Source organism: Trichosurus vulpecula, chromosome 8 (assembly GCF_011100635.1).
Source record: "Trichosurus vulpecula isolate mTriVul1 chromosome 8, mTriVul1.pri, whole genome shotgun sequence".
Lineage (NCBI taxonomy): Eukaryota > Metazoa > Chordata > Mammalia > Diprotodontia > Phalangeridae > Trichosurus > Trichosurus vulpecula.
The window spans coordinates 22,942,413-22,955,606 of record NC_050580.1 but is presented as its reverse complement, the minus strand read 5'-3'; positions in this window follow the sequence as shown (position 1 = coordinate 22,955,606).

Below are 13,194 nucleotides of genomic sequence, written 5' to 3'. Positions count from 1 at the left end.
AGAGTGGCAGGAGAATGAATGATAGAAAAAGCATGTATTAAGCACTTACTATGTGCCAGACATGGTATTAAGCTCTGGGAATACAAATATAAAAAAGCAAGCTAGCTACTGCCCTCCAGGAGGGTTTTGGCCAGTTGGGTGCTACTGTTTTTGCTGTCTTGTTGGTTTGCCCAGGGTTACTCAGAAAATAAGTAAACCAGGACTACAACCCAAATACTTCAATTAGCTGACAGTTAACACCAATGACCAGCATTCATCAGCCTACATTATGTAGACCAAAGACCGATTTTCAGTGGAATAAGGGACATTCATTGCCACTATGTCTCCTTACAGTTTATTTTTTAAATAAATTTTACTGATTGGATTGCCATTGGATGCCATTTACTGATAGCTTTGGGTTTTTTTATTGCCAGATCCTTTCCCCTGTATCCTTCCCACCTCCCCACTTCCAAAGAACTAGTTCCTATCTTAAAAAGGATGGGATGTGTGTGTGAGTGCGGGGAGGTGGGAAAGCTTCATCAAAACCAACAAACACCTAGAAATATCTGAAGTTGTATTTGGAGTACCACATCTGTAGACCCCAGCCTCTTTGTCAACAAGTTGTCTTCTTGGCATCAGGCTTTATTTTTCTAATTTCAAAACATTAGTCAATCAAGCAACAGATCGTCTTGATTGTTGTAGTTCTTTCCATTTTTGTTGCTATAATCATACATGTGATTCTCCATGGTTTGGCTTACTTCAATTTGTGTCAGTTCATGAAATCTTCCATGTTTCTCTATACAGGTTACAAGGAGAAACAACATGGACACAAAATACGTACAAAGCATGTAGTATGTGTAGGTGGGGGGAGAGAATGGAGGATGCTAGGATAGTCTGCAGGAGGATAAATTGCTCTTGGTGTTGAAGAAAGTCTTCATGCATTGGATGCCATTTGAGCTGAGCTTTCGATAAATGTTTGTTCAGTTGAATTGAATTTAACCTCAATTTCCCATCTGTAAAAGCAGAGTCATACCACTTAGCCTACCTGCCTCATGGGCTTCCTGTGACAACAGTGTTTTGTAAACCTTGAAGTGCTGTGCTGGAAGTGTGAGAAGGTTTATGACTAAAATCATATTATCTCCTTCGGGGCCTAGCAGAAGCTTGATGAATGTGTTTAATTTGTTGGATCAACTTGTTGGTTATTTATGTCTTTTATTTAAATGAGGAATACAAAAAAAAGTTAAAAATGAGGGGAGTTTTTTGATGGTTAAGATTTTTTTAAGCCAAGTCTCCTTGCAAACTGGTGACATGAAGGGTAGCTATCCTGAGTCCTATCAGCTTATTAAAAAAGAAAAAAATTATGCATTTCCTTCAAATACACCATCAATGTACTTCAGTAACACAAAAGTAAAACTTTTAATGGAGTCAGGAAAGCTGGTTTCAAATCTTTACTCTTCTATTTGCTACCTATGTGACCTTAGACAAATTCTCTCTGAGTCTTCGTCATCGTTCCTTGTTTGTTCAGCCATTTCCAACTCTCTGTGACCCTATTTGTGGTTTTCTTGGTAGAAGCGCTAAAGTGGTTTGCCATTTCCTTCTGCAGCTTATTTTACAGATGAGGAAACTGAGGCAAATAGGGTGAAGTGACTTGCCCAGGGTCACACAGCTAGTGTCTAAGGCCAGATTTGAACTCAGGAAAAGGAGTCTTCCTGACTCCAGTCCTGGCACTCTAGGCACTATGGCACCACCTAGCTGTCCTGCATTCCACCCTTCAAGTAAAGGGGTTGGCCAAGATGCCATGCAAAGTCCCTCTTCCCGTTCTTACTCTAGGATGGTGTGATCCTCAGAGTCAAGCCGGGATAGACCATTCTGAAAGAATCTATCAGATTGAGGACAAATTCCAAAATCATTTCAAATGACCACTTTGCTAGTGAAAATAAATGGGGGAACTGCTGGGTCACTTTGCAATACCTGATGCGGTTTCTAATCACTCCGTTACAGCCTGGGTCTCCATATTTCATGAGAAAATGAAGGTAAGGCCCAGGCCACCACCTGACCAATTGTCACAAAATGGGTCGTGTCCGTGAGAAATGAGAGTACAGTTTGGAGGATGGGAAGAGACAGGGTTTAGATTTTTTTTTTCAACATCAGCAGCAACTCCATCTGGCCACACAGAGGCCAGCTCAAATTTCATGGAGTTGCCAGTGAAACAGGATTTCACCATTATGAAAGCCTGAATTGCTCTGGTTAACAGGATATGAAATGTTTCTTTGAGCGTTTAAGAAATGTCAAATATTTTTCTTGGCAATTAGTACAATAAGCTAAAAGTCCCCCCTTCCCAAGCTGTAGAATTTACTCAGAACAAATCATTACGTAATTTAAGTCACTTTGCAAAGCATTTAGTGAATGTCTACTATGTGCCTGACACTGTGGTGGCACTGGAGATATAGAGGGGGAAAAAATGAAACAGTCCCTGCCCTCAAGAAACTTAGACTCTAATAGCATGGGGCACCATGTGTACACAGATAAATAAATACAAAATTCATTTCAAAATGCTGAACATGGTAATTGGCTGTCCTGCGTGCTTCCCCACCTCTGCATCTTGGCATCCCTCTTTTCATTCAAAGCTCCTTTCAAGCACCAGCTTCTTTGGTCAACTTTTTCTGGTCTCCCAGTTGTGACCACCTTCCCTTCTTAATTTACATTGTATCTACTTTGTTTGTATCTTACATGTATCTATATGTGCACATTTTGTCTCCACTGTCAGAATGTAAACTCCCTGAAGGTAACACCTGTTTCACTTTTGTGTTTCCTCAGCATTTGGCAGGGTGCCTGGCACATAGTAGGCATGTACAGTGCTTATCAAATTGAATTTAATTATTTGGGTATATCTGAAAAAACAACTTTTGCTTATTGTTTGATTACAATAATAGGTTTTTAAGTTTCCACAGGTCACTGTGGGGGATCTTCAGTCTAGATCAATTGCAGAATTGGCTTCCCTTCGGAAAAGATTTTGTTATAAATTATGGACAGAAATAGATGTTGTGTAATAGGTATTTACTGAAAATGCACATTTCAGTCATTCAGGAAGGCGCTGTTGCTCAGTTGTTTCAGTCATGTCTGATTCTCTGTGACTCCATTGGGAGTTTTCTTGACAGTGATACTAGAGTGGTTTGCCATTTCTTTCTCCATCTCATTTTGCAGATGAGGAAACTGAGGCAAACAGGGTTAAGTGACTTGTCCAGGGTCACACAGCTAGCAAATGTCTGGGGACAGATCTGACCTCAGGAAGAGTTCCAAGCCTAGTGCTTTATCCATTGTGCCACCAAGCTGCCCTTCAGGAAGATAGCAGTTTATTTTTTTGTAGCTTCATTTTCCAATTAGTTTGATATATGTATAATACACAAACATATGTGTATATATACACACAGACATGTATATATGTATATATGTATACATACACGTATACAACACATATGTGTGTACATATTCTGTATGTATGTGTGTATATATACATAATACATATATTTCTATCCATTGTTAATGCTGTCACTGATTTTATGTAGCAGAGGACTTAGAAAAAGGTATTTTAAAAACAGGGCAGCTATGAAAGCCCTTTGTTATTATTCCATAATGTAACATAATAATGTTAAATGTATATGAAAACTGTAATAAGATTAGGTTAGATTAAAAGATTTCTAATTGGACTACTGCCATTCAGGATTTATGACCAACCCTGTAAATGACGAGTGCCCAGTGGCATCTTTGAGTAATACATCCTACAACACTCCCTCCCCCCACCAGAGTTATGAATACCAAAGTCCTCCTTCCTTGTGCGATTGGAGGTTCTTGTGGGTAGAGTGGAAGGAGAGAGGGAGTGGGAGGAAGGAGAGAAGCCTCATGAAAAGGAAAGCCTGTTCCCAAATCCCTTTTTCATGGCCTTTTCCTGGGGAGGGCAGATTCTCATTCCTTCGCCCAGCACCTTGTTCTCACAGAATCTGTTGGGTCTTGAGCTGCCCCATGGGATGGCTCGGCTCTTCCTTCACCACCTCTGTGTAGATGTCTCAGCTCCCTCCCTTACCTCCAGTACATGCTGTCTTCCTCTTATTAGAGTGGTAGATGGAGCTGCCTCCAGGCTTGGGCTGCCCATTGGGTGTTTAGCCTGAAGCAGAGATCTGGACCGGACATACTCCTGCCTTGAAGTATTTAAAGGATGATGTCATGGAAGGAAGAATTAGACTAGTTTTGTTTGGCTCTAGAAAGCAGGACCAGGAATCACAGGTAAAAGTTACAGAGAGCAAGATTTTCTGCTCCCTAAGGAAAGACTTCCCAACCATGAGACCAATCCCAAAGTGGGGTGGGAGGCCTCACAAGGTAGTGGGTTCCTCCCACTCTGGAAGTCTGCAGGCTGAGGCTGCAGGGTGACTTGCTGGGAATGATGTAGAGGGATGTTTCCAGGTCAGGTCCAGGCTGGACTAGGATGAGAGGGTGATCAGTTTAGAACTAGAAGGAACCTTAGAGATCACTGAGTCTGACCCCATTTTTTATAGTTAAAAAAACAGAGGCCAAAAGGGTCTAAATGTCTCTCACAGGGTCACACAGCTAATAAATGTCTCAGGTGAGATTTGAACCCAGATCTTCCTTCCTGCAAGTCTAGCGTTCCATCCACTAAGCTCCATGACAAGAATAAAAAGTATTTCATTCTTTTATCTGTATCCCCAGTGCCCAGCTTGGTGAAAATAGCTGGTGCTTAATAAATGTTCATTGATTAATTGATACAATACATTGCCTGTATGGTCCTTTCAGCTCTGATATTCCATGCATCTGTGAAAATTAAATGAGCTCAATTAGAATACACCCTACATAATAATAATAGCTGACTTTTATGCCACATTAAGATTTATGAGGTGTATTCAGTGCTTAGCCCAGGGCCAGGCACATAGTAGGTGCCTAATTTATGGTAGCTGACAGACTGACTGATGGTACCTACGTTTTCTCACTTAATCTTCAGATTTCTATCCCCATTTTGCAGAGGAAGAACATGGGAATTAGAGAAGTCAGGTGATTCTCTTATGGTTACACAGATAGTAATTGTCACAGGTGGAATCTGAACTCGTGTCTTCTTGGTTCAAGATCTAGTTTATTTTCCACTCTACCTCACTTCTCTCTCCTTTAGAAAAGGCTTTGTTGTCCACTTAAGAAGAAAATAACCAAATGGTTAATTAGGAATAATTAGGAAGGCTGCTTCGCCATCCTGGGCCTTGTTTTCCTGATCTATAAAAAGAAGGGACTGGACTAAACCACTGTTGAGGTCTCTTTCAGTTCCATCTCTATGAAACATGGATATATGTCATTTTTTTCTTTCTTTTGTCATTGGTCATTAGTAATGCTCACTGCCTGGCAGTACCTTCTCAAATGGAATGAGTGTCTTATGCGTTCTATATAAATGGCTTCCTTTTGCTCCATTTTCCTTCCACCCACATTCCAAGTATAATTAGTATATTCAATATTGCTAATTCAGGCATCTAATATTCAAATATCCATTTGTCTTCATTAGGATAGAATTGGTAAGCATGAGGATTTCTCTTCATTTTGGTCTCAGATTAGTTTCTGCAAGTCTCAAATATATCCGGCCTCTCCTAAAATTGAATCTAATAAGTTATGAAAGGAAATTTCCCCCAAAATGCACTTTTTCTTCTCTACATGATGTGTTCCTCTCAAATGAATTCATAAAGCTGAAAGGACCTTCGAGGCGATCTAACACAAATTCCTCATTTTAGAGATGAGGAAACTGGGGTCGCAGGGAGATACGGTGACTTATGGACAGTGACAAGATCACACAGCCGGCACATCAAAGAGCCAGGGTTTGACCTCCACATCCAGAGGTCTGGCCTCTCGCAGGTGAGGCTAGCCTTTGTTCTAAGCTCACCACAGAACTGTAGTATATGTAAACCAGGTCTATACTGGTCTGTTCAGGTGTTGGATGTCTACAAAACAGTGAGGGAAAGCTTTGCTCTCAGCTTCCTGGCTTTCCTGGGTATTACATGATGGGTTCAAATGGATTTTGCAGTGAATGAAATTAAAATGATTACATAACTGTCTATGTCGGGTCCTGTAGGCATTCTCTTTGATTCCATGCTTGATGGATTGGGTGAGATTGCTGTTGAAAGGCCAGAACCAGATGGTCTATTGGGATGCTCATAGCTTTCTGGGCTCTGATTGCTTTCTGGGAGCCCTATATGAGCTTTAGTGGATCTTGAAATATAAATGCACTTGGTGCTGGGTGCACAAATGGAAGTGGACTTGTCCCATTTCTCTAAAGTGGTCCTCGTGATTGTGGAAGTTCTAATTCAGTTCCATACGCGCCTACAACATACAGGGCGCTGCGCCAGCCTGAGGACTCTAGCAGGATGAACGAGGTGTGAGTCCTTCCTTCTTCCAAGGAACTCACAGTCCAGAAGCAGAGATGAGACCTACATTCAGAGACAAAGAATAGCAGGTGAGATGTGGCATGAAGCGGTAGTGAGGAGTTAGAGAAAAAATGACGATTTAGTTTGTGAGAGGAATCGCAGGCGAGACTTTGGGACTTTTGGATACCACCCACCAGCTTTCGCTTTGTTTGCACAGAATCAATAAAAATCATAAACACCACATAATTTTCCATGATGGGACAATGTTCCCCATTAATCAGGGAGGTGACATGGGGCAAAAGTGGGACACATTTCTGGGGTGAAATAGGGTGAATTGCATTTGGAGTCTGAACTCCTGGAATCGAATCCAGCCTGAGCTACTTACAAGCAAATCTTTTATGGCCTTGGGGCCTCAGCCTTCTCATTTGACCTACAGTTAATGGGTAGCTGGGTGGTGTGATAGAGAGTCAGGAAGATTTTTGTTGGAATCCAGCCTTTTGCTGGACGCTTTACCCTGAGTGAGTGATGTCAGATTCCTACTCTGTAAGTTGGGGATAATATTATCTCCCTCACAGAGTTTTTGTAAGGATCTAAGAAGATAACAAATGTAAAAGCCCTTTGCAAATCTTAAAGCTCCCTATAAATAAGAGGTATTAATAAAACAAAAAGAGAGACAAAGATCTGGGTTTTATTTCAACAAAACAAACATTTACCTGGGGCCTGTTTCATATAATGTACTGTTCCAGAGAGTGATGGGGGATTAATTTTGCCTGATTCTGTGAAATCATTGGTGAGAAAACTTTCTCTACAAATATTGTTCTGCATCTGCCCAGCAGCTTCTAGTAATACCGCTGCCTGGGGCGCTGAGAGGTTAAAAGTAATTTACCCAGTCATACAGCCAATATATGCCAGAGAAAAGACTTGAACCCATGTCTGCCTGGCTCCAAAGCCAGATTATGCCAAGATGCCTGGATAGAAGTAGAAAGCTACACACCCCCTGTTAGTAGGTCAATCAGTAAGCATTTATTAAACACTGACTAAGTGCCTGGCACTGTGCTAAGTACTGGAGATACACAAAAGTCAGCCCCTGCCCACAAGGAGTTAGTTCACTGTCTAATGGAGGAGAGAAAATGCAAACAACTACCTATAAACAAGGTGCATGCAAGATATATTGGAGGTAATCAACACAGAGGGTACACTGGTATTAAGGGAGATTGGGAAAAAACATACTTTAGAAGATGGAATTTTAGCTGAGAGCTGAGGGAAGCCAGAGAGATTGGAATGCAAAGATGAGGGGGGAGAGAATGCCAGCCATGGGGGTTCAACCAATGAAGATTCTCAGACAAGAGATGGAGTAAAATGTTTGAGGAACAGCATGGAGGTCAGTAGGGCCGCTAGGTGGCGCCATAGTGGATAGAGTTCTGGGCCTGGTTTCAGGAAGACTCATCTTCCTGAGTTCAAATGTGACTTCAGACTTCACTAGCTGTATGACCCTGGGCAAGTCACTTAATCCTCTTTGTTTCAGTTTCTTCATCTATAAAATGAGCTAGAGAAGGAAATGGCAAACTACTCCAGTATCTTTCCCAAGAAAATATTAAATAGGGTCAAAAAGAGTCAGATGTGAGTGAAAACAGCTGAACAGCAACAAAAGGAAGCCATTGTCACTAGACCACAGTACTCTCCTGGGTGGCAGGCATAGCCAGAGTAAATGGTGGATTAACCAGGACTTAGCCATTTTTGGTGAATTGGATCAAGTTAATGGTTAGCAAATACCAGCTGGTGATAAAATGCAGATAGGTCAAATGACTGTCCAAGAATACACAGGTTGTTAGTCACAGAGCCAACTCAGGTCCCTCTGATTCTACATGCTATGTTCTCTCTATTACACCATTTCTCTACACATGGTAAGAACTTGTATAAGTAGAGAAAACTGACAACAAAGTGTTTTCTTTTTTAACATTTCTTTTTTTATTTTAAATTACTGTTTATTTAATATTTTCAGTTTTCAACATTGATTTTCACAAGAGTTTGAATTACAAATTTTCTCCCCATTTCTACCCTGCCCCCCACTCCAAGATGACATATATTCTGATTGCCCTGTTCCCCAGGCAGCTCTCCCTTCTGTCACCCCACTCCCCCCACCATCCCCTTTTCCCTTACTTTCTCATAGGGCAAGATAGATTTCTATGCCCCATTGCCAGTATATCTTATTTCCTAGTTGCATGCAAACTTTTTTTGAACATTAGGTTTTAAAACTTTGGGTTCCAAATTCTCTCCCTCTTCCTTCCCCACCCACTCTCCCTAAGAAGGCATGCAATTCAACATAGGCCACATCATGTGTATCATTATGCAAAACCCTTCCACAATACTCATGTTGTGAAAGACTAACTATATTTTGCTCCTTCCTATCCTATCCCCCTTTATTCAATTTTCTCCCTTGACCCTGTCCCTTTTAGAAAGTATTTGCTTTTAATTACCTCTTCCCCCTATCCGCCCTCCCTTCTATCATCCCTCCTTTTTTTTAATCTCCTTCCTCCTTCTTTCCTGTAGGGTAAGATGCCCAATTGAATGTGTATGTTATTCCCTTCTCAGGTCAAATCCAATGAGAGCAAGATTCACTCATTACCCCTCACCTGCCCCCTCTTCCCTTTCTACAGAACTGCTTTTTCTTGTCACTTTTATGCGAGATAATTTACCCCATTTTATCTCTCCCTTTCTCCCTCTCTCAATATATTCCTCTATCATCCCTTAATTTGATTTTATTTTTTTAGGTATCATCCCTTCATATTCAACTCACCCTGTGCCCTCTGTCTCTCTATATATGTATGTTCCCTTCAGCTACCCTAATACTGAGGTCTCATGAATTATACACATCATCTTTCTATGTAGGAATGTGAACAAAACAGGTCAACTTTAGTAAGTCCCTTATGATTTCTCTTTCTTGTTTACCTTTTCATGTTTCTCTTGATTCTTGTGTTTGAAAGTCAGATTTTCTATTCTGCTCTGTTCTTTTCACTGAGAAAGCTTGAAAGTTATCTATTTTGTTGAAAATCCATATTTTGCCTTGGAGCATGATACTTAGTTTTGCTGGGTAGGTGATTCTTGGTTTTAATCCTAGCTCCATTGATCTCCAGAATATCATATTCCAAGCCCTTCAGTCCCTTAATGTAGAAGCTGCTAGATCTTGTGTTATCCTGATTGTGTTTCCACAATACTCAAATTGTTTCTTTCTGGCTGCTTTCAGTATTTTCTCCTCAATCTGGGAGCTCTGGAATTTGGCAACAATATTCCAAGGAGTTTTCTTTTGGGGATCTTTTTGAGGAGGTGATCAGTGGATTCTTTCAATTTCTATTTTACCCTCTGGCTCTAGAATATTAGGGCAGTCCTCCTTGATAATTTCTTGAAAGATGATATCCAGGCTTTTTTTGTGATCATGGCTTTCAGGTAGTCCAATAATTTTTTAAATTATCTCTCCTGGATCTATTTTCCAGGTCAGTGGTTTTTCCAACGAGATATTTCACATTGTCTTCCATTTTTTCATTCCTTTGGTTCTGTTTTATAGTATCTTGATTTCTCATAAAATCACTAGCTTCCACTTGTTCCAATCTAATTTTTAAGGTAGTATTTTCTTCAGTTGTCTTTTGGACCTCCTTTTCCATTTGTCTAATTCTGCTTTTCAAGGCATTCTTCTCCTCATTGTCTTTTTGGAGCTCTTTTGCCATTTGAATTAGTCTATTTTTTAAGGTGCTATTTTCTTCATTATTTTTTGGGTCTTCTTTAGCCAGTCATTGAGTTGTTTTTCATGGTTTTCTCGCATCATTCTCATTTCTCTTCCCAATTTTTCCTCTACTTCTCTAACTTGCTTTTCCAAATCCTTTTTGAGCTCTTCCATGGCCTGAGACCAGTTCATATTTTTCTTGGAGGCTTTTGATGTAGGCTCTTTGACTTTATTGACTTCTTCTGGCTGTATTTTTCATTCTTCTTTGTCACCAAAGAAAGATTCCAAAGTCTGAGCCTGAATCTGAGTCCGTTTTTGCTGCCTGGCCATGTTCCCAGCCAACTGCTTGACCCTAGAGTTTTTTGTCGGGGTATAATTGCCTGTAAACTACTTTGTCCCAAGCTGGAGGGGCTGTACTGTTGTTTTCAGAGCTGTTTCTGCACAGCAAGCTCTGCCACATCAGCGCTCCTCCTCCCCCAAGAACCACCAACCTGGACCAGACTTAGATCTAAGCAGGCTCTGCACTCCCGCTCTGATCAGCCACTTAATTCCTCCCACCAGGTGGGCCTAGGGTTGAAAGCAACTTCAGCTGTAGTTCTGTAGCTGCACCTCCTCCACTGCCCCCAGGGTGGTGGCCAAACCACGAACTCCTTTCACTCTGTCCCCCACAGTTTTTCCCACTAACCTTCTCTGTTGTCTTTGGTGTTTGTGGGTCAAGAAGTGTGGTAACTGCCACAGCTCACTGATTCAGGGCACTAGGGCCTGTTCTGCCCGCCTCCCTGTCTGGTTGGTCCGGGTGCAGCCCATGCTGGGCTCTGCACTGCTCTGCTCCCAGCTCCCTGTGATGATAGACCTTACCCAGCAACCATCCAGGCTTTCCTGGGCTGGAGCCCTGCTTCCCTCCACTATTCCGTGGGTTCTGCAGTTCTAGAATTTGTTCAGAGCCATTTTTATGGGTGTTTGGAGATTCCTGGGGAGAGCCCTAGGGCAGTTCCTGCTTTCCAGCTGCCATCTTGGCTCCGCCTTCCCAAAGTGTTTTCTAAAATTCATATGAAAGGGTCTCTTTTATGCCCAGATCTAGAATATATTTCTGTTCATGTTGTTGACTTTCTCATTCCTAAAAATTTACCAAAAGAACCTAAATGGTATCTCCATATATCCTCTAATGAATATTTATGCACTACATGTTATGTATGCAAAGCAGATTTAGGTTCCATTTGTAGTTTCTTTGCAGACACCAACACAGGCATCCTCTCTTTGAATTGTACTTGTCTCTTGCATGCATAAGAAACTCCCCTTTTCTCTGTGGCCATTGCAGTTGGCTCTGATGCATCAGAGGATCTGTGGTCTCATCGATGTAGGTATTTCTTCCAGTAGTACCTAGTGCCACCCCTTCCACTCCCACCCCATGCCTTTTCATTTCATGTGACTCTTGTCCATGCAAGTTGTCCATAGGGGGTCTCTCTGGCTTGCTGGGGCCCTTCTTCTACAGTACAAGTATGAATATACCAGTATCTTGTTGTATTTGAGCCAACCTTCCATTACCCCTAGCTCTTGACACACAGTGGGTCTACTTCCTTTGCCTAATCACACATCATTGGGATGATTCTCTTTATGCCAAATGTGCCACAAGAGTCTTTGTTGTCAATATATGGCATCTGATGTTCTCTTTTCCAATTCCCTTTGGGGGAATGCTCATCTGGAATTCTTTGGACACTCTAGGATTCTACACTTTTAAGCCAGATGACATAATGAGAGTGAGATTGATTTTAAATGGCAGCCCTTGGTTTGCACAGCTTCTCAGAGGAAATTCAGTCCATTTTCCCCTTCTATTCATTTTGGGTCCAACTTATTCTCCAATCACCAGGTGAATCCAAGGTCTCATTTGGGTCGTACATATAGCTAGAGCTGGGAGGTTCCCCAGAGTTTATCTAGTCCAACTCTCTTCATTTAGAGAGGCACCAGGTAAATGAAAGAACTTGCTCAGTGTTACACAGAGCATATCAGGCTAGATTTGAACCCAGGGCTTCTGACTCCAGAGCCAAGACTATTCCTGCTCTACTATGCTGTCTACTACCTTGGTTCTCATGGACCAGCACCATGGGCTGCTTATCTAACTGTATATCATAGTCTAGATGAGATGTTTCAAAATAAAGCTTCTTCTTAGGGTCTCCCTGAGCCACTCAGATAATGAGAGGGATTTCTTCATCCCCACACTGCAGTCTTAGGATTAATTGTTCTCTGTTCTCCACTTCTCACCAACTCTGCCTACTCAAAATAAAATTTTAAAAATATATTAGTAAGATAGTTTTTACATATAAATATATAATTGTTGTAAATAATATATTTTAAATTATATTATATATTAGTAATAATAATATTGGTAAATAGTAATATAATAGCAATTTATATTGTGTGTGTCAGGTACTATGTAGCAAGTATCCAAGGCAGGATTTGAACTCAGGTCTTCCTGACCCCAGGTTCACCATTCTATCCACTCTCCCACCTAGCTGCCTTCAAATAGAGGAGCTTTGAAAGGAAGCTTGGTAGCAGTGGAAAATGGGTGGGCTGTGTTGTCAGAGGATCAGATTTTTAATCTCTGCTCCTTGACCTCCTACCTTTGTGGCCTCAGCCAATGTACTTAGCTTGTCCGTAGAACAAGGCAGTTGGTCTAGAAGTCTTCGAAGGGCTTACAAGTGAGATTCTCTGTAACATCAGCACCATAAAGTGTTTGGATAATTCGTTGGCGCTGTGCGAGAGCATTCATTAACTCCAGATTAGATGCATTACTTACGCTTCTCTCACCTGCCTCAATGAGGTTGGCATAGATTTAAAGCATTACCCAAGCTCTGCCAGGCTCTCGCCTCACTCCTCTTCCTTCCAAGGATTCTCTTCTAACTCCAACTCTAAGGGTCACCACCCCATTTGCTCCTTTAGCCAATCCTGGAATTTTGAGCTGAAAATAACTTCAGAGGTCATTTAGCTCAACCCTCTCATTTTACAGTTGATTCTTGGTGCCTGAATCACACAAATTTGACTAAAGTGTGAATAATTTATGCATTAAAATCAGAGACATCTATAGTTGGG